Raw genomic sequence first — 7704 nt, 5'->3', positions numbered from 1 at the left:
ATTTTTTCTCTGTTCCCCACCAAATCTAGAAATCAAACAGTGCTTGGAACACAGTGGTTACATAATAATTGTTAAATAGGGAGGGTCAACATTCTGAAGTGATGTAAGGAGAAGAGTCATTTCTTTTCTTTTTTCTTTTTTTCTTTTCTTTTTTTTTTTTTTTTTGAGACTGAGTCTCGCTCTGTCGCCCAGGCTTGGAGTGCAGTGGCGCGATCTAGGCTCACTGCAAGCTCCGTCTCCCGGGTTCACGCCATTCTCCTGCCTCAGCCTCCCGAGTAAGTGGGACTACAGGCGCCCGCCACCACGCCCGCCTAATTTTTTTTTTTGTATTTTTAGTACAGACGGGGTTTCACCGTGTTAGCCAGGATGGTCTCGATCTCCTGACCTCGTGATCCGCTCGCCTCGGCCTCCCAAAGTGCTGGGATTACAGGCGTGAGCCACCGCGCCCGGCCGAGAAGAGTCATTTCGTAATTAATTCTGAGTTAAAAGCATCTTCTGGCCAGACACAGTGGCTCACTCCTGTAATCCCAGCACTTTGGGAGGCCGAGACGGGCAGATCACTTGAGATAAGGAGCTGGAGACCACCCTGGCCTATACGGCGAAACCCCGTCTCTACTAAAAATATAAAAATTAGCCGGATATGGTAGTGGGCGCCTATAATCCCAGCTACTCAGGAGGTTGAGGGAGGAGAATCACTTGAACCTGGGAGGCAGAGGTTGCAGTGAGCCGAGATCGTGCCACTGCACTCCAGCCTGGGCAACAAAGTGAGACTCCATCTCAAAAAAATAAAGAAAGAAAAGAAAAGAAAAGAAAAGAAAAAAAGCACCTTCTTCTTGGAGCAAATACAACATGATTCTCCTTTCCTGAATAAAACTACTTAAAATCTTCCCATCTCCAATACAGTAGCATGCTTTGCCTTTTAACATTATTTTCAGCAAAATTTTACTATACTTTTAATTTTTAAGGGCGTTCACAGGTATATCTGAAAGTATCTTTGGTTCAATTAGATGATTTTATTTCCATCTAATAATGGAATTTTGGTAAATGTTAGAAGAGGTTGATAGTCTATTGTGGTACTAATTTATAGTCATTATATATTTATTCATTCAGTAAATTTTTTTATGCTCTTAGTGTTTTAATCATTATTTCATTTATGACTAGCTACAAACCTATGCTTGTTTAAGAGCTATTCAGTAATCAACGAGCTCTATGCTAGTTTCTCAGAATAATAAATCCTTTGTGACATCGAGTTCACCATCTAGTAGTGGAAATAGTAAAGAAATGGGGAAATTGCAATATTGTGAAATTAATGCAACAAAAGGTGCCTTAGTCCATTTGCTGCTGCAGATAATACCTTAGGCTTGGTAATTGGTAAATAATAGAAATTTATTTCTCACAGTTCTGGAGACTGGAGTTACAGCACCAGAAGAGTTGGTGTCTGGTGATGGCATCTTCTATTCCTCCTCAAATGGCAAAAAAAAAGACACAAAGTAGGGACAAATGTTGTGTCCTTATGTGGCAGAAGAGATGGAAGGGTGAAGCAGTTCTCTGGAAGCCTCATTTATAAGGGCATAAATCCAATTCATAATGGTGGAAACCTAATGACTTAATCACTTCCCAAAAGGTCCCTCTTTGTGCCATTAACTTGGGATATAAGATACAATATACAAATTTTGGAGGGACACATACATTCAAACAATAGCAATTGGGACAAATATTCACTTTAGTGGAAATACAAGAAGTCACCTAGCCCATCCTGGGTGAGTGGGGAGACACACAGAGCTTTATCAAAGACTAGCTTCAAAGTCATGACCTTAGATAAACAGTTGACTCTTGAACAACACAGGATTTAGCTGTGCAAGTCCACTTATAAGGACATTTTATTTCACCTCTGCCACCCCTGAGAAAGCAAGACCAGCCCTGCCCTTCCTCCACCTCCTCAACCTACTCAATATGAAGATGACATGATGAGGTTGAAGACCTTTATGATAATTCACTTCCAGTTAATAAAGGATAAATAAATTTTCTCTTCCTTATGATTTTCTTAATAACATTTTATTTTCTCTTTCGTACTTTCTTGTACGAATACAGTATATAATACATATACCATATATTAAATGTGTTAATCAACCGTATATGTTATTGGCAAGGCTTCTGGTAAAAGGTTATTAATAGTTAAGATTTGAGAAGTTAAAGTTATACACGGATTTTTAACTGTGTGGGGGTCAACACCCCAACCCCCATGTAGTTCAAGGGTCAACTCTAGTTCATATATAGCTAGTTAGCCAGATGAGTGATGTGAGGATGGGGACAGAGAATAGAAAAGTACTCCAGTGAGAAAGTGTCAAAGATAAAGCTGAGCACTAGTTAAAGTGGTAAGGACAGATTGTAATCCATAATATATTAGTGTGGTAGGAAAGAGTCCAGCATGAATTGAATTCAACTTGATTTTCATAGAGGTAACGGCATTTTAGAAAGAGTATGAGGGAATAAAGGTAATGAACATGGGCTCACTAAAGTCAGGGAAATAAAAAAGTTATTAAAATGAGGAGTGGGGGTTTAGTCAATGTGAAACCCCTTTTGGGTTTGTTAACTGAGAGTTATCAGAGTTAGACTCCTACCTTCTCATACAGGCTGGGAGACACGGGCCCTATCTTTAGGTGTTGACTGACAAACACTCAAGTCCTTTAGCAGTCTTGAGTTTTCTCAAACAGGCACTTTAAGGGGGCCGAGGGTCATTCTAGGGATGTAGCCTTTAGGTGTTAGAAACAATGTTTCTTTTTTGTTCAGGTCTTTACATGTCAAGGTTACAGCTTAACTGAGAAGAGGGCTCAGAGGAGCCTGGCTAAAATTTGGTCAAAGAGAGAATCTTTGTAAAGAGTATTACATATATAACAACAGAGAGGCAGAAGAAATATACTGTTTTAAGTATTGAAAGTGGTTTTATCAGTCATGATATAGTAGGTTACAATGCAGTAACAAACTAAGAATTCCTAATGATTTAATACATCAGAGGTTTATTTCTCACATATACCAAGTCAGCGGTGTTTTCAATACTTCTTAATGGCAACTCCCTCCCATGTGATGACTCAGAGATATGATGGGTCTGCCTTATCAACAATGGCTTCCAGGGTGCTACAGCCTGGAAACAGAGAACAGGTTGCTCATGTGGAGCATTTTCTTTGCCTAAGTCCAGAAGTTTTCATTGTTAGTTCTGCTCATAATTCATTAGCCAGAACAAACCACATTGTAAATGAGAGAAATTCAATTTAAAGAAGGTTACACAGAAAATAGGAATTAAAGAGAATAAATCTGATGTTTTTTAAAAAGTAAAAGAATTTAAAACATACAAATCTTGGTAAAAGAATGAACAAGAACTAGAACAGAATACATCCATAACAGAAATTTATGCAAATTCTCTTTATGATACCAACATCAATGAATGGTGTGACTTATCTCCTTGTTTATTTCCATTTCCCTTTTTCCAAGTCTCACATTCCCAAGAGAAGGAATCCAATTGTCTCAGCTCAGGCCTGTTTTCTCCTTCAGGCCTGATCGTTCAGCTATGACAGGAGAGGCACTGCCAATTTAGCTAGATATTGCTACAATATTCACTTTCATTATACAGAGAACATTCCGAGAAAGAGGAAATCATGTCACCAATTTGCCACTGAAGGGACATCTACTGAAATAAGTAGTATGAATATATTTGGTAAAGAAAGATATAAATAGCAGGATATCCTATGAAGTAATAATTTACTTCATTAAACTTCAATTACTTCAATAACTAAAACAACAACTGGCAAGTTTCGTACTTCAACATAGGACTGACCTCTTTCAATCACATGATAGTTGCCCTGCTTTTCAAGGGAATGAGCAGACAGAAAGTTGAATTAGGAGAGTTGAGAATAAATAGGTTGTACCTTTTTTCTTGCCCAAGATTCTGAAGGCAGCCACAATGCTTTATACATAAATGTGCTTATACTGTCAATGTAAATATGAAAATCAGTGGAAGCGGACATCAGATATATCTCAGCAGCAGAGGGCCAAAGAAATGGAAGATAAAAGACTTTAATGGTTAAAAAATATACTCCCAATGCTCTAAAGAAGATATTTAGTGGGGGGAAATGTGTCCTCAGCAAGAGAATGTGGCTGAGAGTAAACTATTCCAGTCTAATAGGGTGGAGCAGAGTGGGGTACAGAGCGTTTCCCCAACATTTGACGAAGTCACTGTAGAAGCTAGTATGAAAGAATCCCAAGCAGACATCAAATAGGAGATGCAACGAGACGTCAGGGGATTAGCTCCAGCAAAAGCCAAGATAGAACTGAATTAATGGAAAAAGACTGCAAAGGCTTCCTGGAGCAATCACCTCAGATTGTGCCAAACAACCATAGATACATTTTTATCAGCATGAGCACAGACCAGTTGCATCCTTCCACAATGGCGTTAAACTTATCCTGAATCCAGACATAATCCCAATATCTGAAGCAGATGAGCAGCTCCTTGAACTGATGAAATATTAAATTAAAGTGACTGATAAATCACTGGAATTGAGCTAATTTGGCCGAAAGCATCCAGATTAACATTTTAGCTTCAGACAGACTGGAGCTCAGAGTCAGAGTTTTAAATCACTACAAGAAATAAAAAAAAAAAATTCTATGGAAACTGTAATATTATCCCTTCTACATGTTTCTAAACTTTGGAATAAAAAGCAAAAGTATAGTGAATATGTTCAATTTTAAAGGCACAATGTAAATATGCCTTAAGAAATTAAATTAATAGCTTGTTATAATAAAGGCAGGTAAAGAGAAATTGGTGTGAGGTCTAGACTTGAGACTCTAAAATCAACTCTTACACGCAGAATGTATGTTTTGTGTATGGAGGATGGATATGGATGATAGCCGCTTGAAACTGAGACCAAAAAAGATCATATTATCAAACTATAATGAACAGTATATTTTTGGATTTATATATGTGTGTATGTACATGTGTATAATATAAATAATATACAGAATAAGAGAGGTTGTTATGATTCACTGCTTTATCCTAATTAAATTAAACCTAAAATATTTTATTCAGCTAGCGGCCAACATTTAATATTCTAGGAGAATAGAAGAGTTACAGACAAATTGAGACTTATTAATTACTAATAATAGTGATTACTTCTTTTGAATATAAATGGTCTTCTACATAGAATGGAGAAATGGTTGAGTAAGCTGGGCTTTAAAGCACTTTTCATTCTAAAGTATTTTCATTCTTTCAGTTGTTAATTTTTTAGGACAGAGATTCAAAATTGATTATTGAACTTAAACATTAAATTAACCCTATAATTTCCCAACTTATCCAACCATGCAAATAACGCCCTAGGCACCACTGACCCTGCATTTGCAAGGAGTTAGAAAATTAGGACAGTGGCTTTTTTGTCTGGACATTCTTTTAGCTGAATCTAAATATTCTTATTCTTAACATATAATGAGAATAAATATATGAAATGATCAATATTTTAAATTAAGTGAAAGTGAACATTTTTATTTCACTGAAGTGACTATTTTTCATCAATTATAATTTCTATGATAACTTTAGGGATGTCTTGCATTTATTTTATCACAATGTTATTTTAAACACAAACTGATGTAACTAAAACTTATAAACATTTAATTTGCACGCTAAACACCAGCTCCACATTTGTAAAGAAAAAGAAAAAACTTAGTATTACCTAGTGCAGAACTTCATCTAGTATTCTGTGATTTTCGAGATATCTGAGACAATCTTTAAGGAAAATTTGACTAAGCAAAGATATATTAATATTACACCTGCTGGGACACAATAAAGTTGACTGAATCTTACAATACTCCCTTGCTGTATCTTATTAGGGGTATTATCAACCCTCACTGGCTTAGGTAAGTTAAAGAAATTTGGGAAGTTATTAGAAATTTTTAAACAAGTCAATTATCAGCTCAAATATACATATTTTTTTATACCACTAACACTTGGTGTAGTATGTGGAAGACATTAGAGCATGGGCAATTAATCATAAAATAAAAGTGTTGTAAGGTCCCTATTTGGAAATAGGAGTGGCAGGATTAAAGCACAGATTAACCTTGATCTACACTATTTAAGCCATGTAAAATTTCTGAATAAATATTTAAATTAAATATAAATTGTTGCACTTTTCAACAATGATAGAGGTTGAATGTAAGAAAAAAATCAATAAACAGAATAAGAATCAATAAATTTTTTTAAAAGGAAGAAAAAAGCTTAAGATAATCATTACAGGAAAAGACATGAAGTAAGATGATTCTCAAAAATGCCATATATTTCAATCATGATAATAAATATTAAAGTACAACATTTATCAGCTGAAAGGAAGAGATCATCAGTTTGAAATGAAACAAATTACCATAAGAATTATGTAATTTACAGGAGAAATATCTATAATGTAAGAGCTTGGAAAGCTTATATAAAACTATTTGGAAAAAAAATGCATCTGGTGTAGATTCACCAAAATAAAGCTAGAATAACTATATGAATATTACAAAATAGACATTAAACTCAATAGTGTCTTTAGAAGTAGATGTAGTTATAGTAGTTGGAAAGCTTCAATTATTCAGATAGATTTAATAATTTTACACTTAATTTCAGTTAATTCTATGGTCTCAATATATAAACACAAATGATTAGAATTATAAGAAGAAACTATATATCATAGAACAATTCAATATATCTCTCTAAAATATTGACCAATGAAGTAGAAACAATTAGGAAATGTATAAGACATTTGAGAAACATATTTAATATGTTATTTAAGAAGCAGGTATAGAATCATAGAATTAATACGTTATTTAAGAAGCAGGTGTACAATAATTTGAAGAAACGTAAGTTCAAAGCTTACAAGAAATAATTACAAAATGTAAATAATCACAAAGCCTTTAAGCAAGCCTCAAATAATTTCAAAGATTCAGTATTATAAATACAATGTTTTCTGTTCATAGTAGAATTTTGATTGGATTTAAATATAAAAGAAGGTATAAAAAAGCAGAAAATATATTTCCATATAACTCATGAGTCAAGTTATCAAAATGGACATTTGAATATACTTAGAATTGAATGATAATAAAACTATCAAATAACAACTTCATGGGATATAATAAAATTTATAATGCCAACTATTATAAAAATTTTTGAAAATTCAAGATAGACATCCAATTTAAGAAATAAAGGAAGTAAAGCATGCAGTCAAGTAAATTATGAATAATAAAACAAATTATTAAGATTAAAAGGAGATTCTCAAAATGAAATTTGATTCAGTAAAAAGACCATTGTCTTCAGTAAAAAGACCTATGTTTTCAAGTTGAATTGAAAGCCAAAACATATTTTAACCATATTTTAAACAAGTTGAATTGAAAGCCAAAACATATTTTAACATATTTTAACCATAACCAAAACATGTTTTGACCATATCCCTTATTATTGAGGGAGGTATTTCTTCCCTAGTGCTGTGGGGATGACTTGGACAGAAACCACTGGACACTATACAGATGTAGACTGACAGTTTACTGGTCACCTGCACTAAGAGCCTGAGAGAAAAGGACACTGCATATATCACAGAGAGATGCATAGGTGTTACACTCAGAAAGAGAGTGAACAACTAGAAGATGTGGAAGGCAAGCTTTTTAGTATTAAAAGGGTAGGTTGGGATGTTT

Source organism: Pan paniscus, chromosome 1 (genome assembly GCF_029289425.2).
Source record: "Pan paniscus chromosome 1, NHGRI_mPanPan1-v2.0_pri, whole genome shotgun sequence".
NCBI classification, from domain to species: Eukaryota; Metazoa; Chordata; class Mammalia; order Primates; family Hominidae; genus Pan; species Pan paniscus.
Note: the sequence above shows the minus strand (reverse complement) of the source record.